The sequence below is a fragment of the Monopterus albus genome, unplaced genomic scaffold, assembly GCF_001952655.1.
Source record: "Monopterus albus unplaced genomic scaffold, M_albus_1.0 scaffold20.1, whole genome shotgun sequence".
Classification (NCBI taxonomy): Eukaryota; Metazoa; Chordata; class Actinopteri; order Synbranchiformes; family Synbranchidae; genus Monopterus; species Monopterus albus.
In genome coordinates this window covers 1,032,078-1,033,460 of record NW_018127900.1, presented here as the reverse complement: position 1 = coordinate 1,033,460, position 1,383 = coordinate 1,032,078, and positions in this window count along the sequence as shown.

Sequence of the window (1,383 nt, the reverse complement as noted above, 5' to 3'; positions counted from 1 at the left end):
AGCCGCAATGACAAGATGACGCCAGAGCAGCCATCCTTATGCACGACCATTGCACAGAGCTACAGCTACAGTATTTATAGAGTGTAATTTGAGCACACCCCTGTAAAGGCCTGTTGTTAGGCTAGTGATAATTTATGTCTAAAATTAAAAACAGTTTTGGTTTTTGTGTGTATGCATTGTCTATGCATCTGGCCTCTGGCTTCTCGCTTCTTCTTCTTCTGTGTGTCTGCATCCCTTTTCTCCTGCTAAACAATTACATCAATGAGCTCTTGAGCAAGGTTCTTGGTACTCTGTGCTGTCCAGCACAGTTTGTACAGAGCTGCCCACAGATGTAAATGAATCTGAATAAGTCCTTCCTTACTACATGAACTGCTAATCAGTGCTGTAGGTAATTTACACTCACTTGGCAGTTTGTTAAACACACCAAGCTAAAACTAATGCAGAGGCTAATACAACAGTTGTGCAATAAAGGACTTTATTGCAGACTGACATATTTGGCTGAATTACTTTTAGCTAGATGTACTGTTTTGTCACCTCTGCTTTGACTTCATTTAGTTTCCTTCAATTCCTAAAATGTCTTTAAACATCCAACAATGTAATAGTAATAGTATACTGTTTGTTGTGTTGACCACATATGTCTGTGTGCGTACATTTGTACTGTATGTTTTTTTTGTTTGTTTTGTTTTTTTAGTTGTACTGTGGCTGTGGAGAAAAATACCAGCTAATTCATTACAATATGAACAGCATACCATTAAACAAAATGAAGCAAGGAATGAAATGTGAAGCTGCATAGTTCTGTTTTTAGGGTCAGGTTTTCCTTTAGCTAATGTCTATTTATATGAAAATAGATCTCTTGTACATGATGAAATAAGAAATTTAAGAATATAAAATAAGCACAACTGAGCAGTAAAACACCTCAGCCAGCAAGAGGTATCAATGGCGGCAATGACTTCTTCACAATGTGGTGTGAAAGACATGATGAGAATGTGCTTGTCTTCTCCCAATCAATGATACACTGATATCTCTCTGTGAGATTAAGGCTTCAACAACGTCATTACTCTAAATACAATTAACCAGACGTAATGCAATCCAAGGCAGTTAACAGTGAACGGATGCTTTTTGACTCACTGCCAACACTATCACAGTTTCAGTCTATTATCTGCATGTCATGTGCATGAACGCAAACAAAGTAAGCTGTGCATTTGGCTTATGATTTTAACTTCTGGCAGCCTCTGCACCAAATCAACTGATGTAGAGTTACAAAAGAGTCAAGGGCTAGGATCTTGAGCTTTTCATGTCTTCCTTCCTCCTGAAAATTAACACCCAGACACTCTCATCCACACTGTGCGCTGCATGTTATTTAGTTTCCAGAAGGCATCGGGT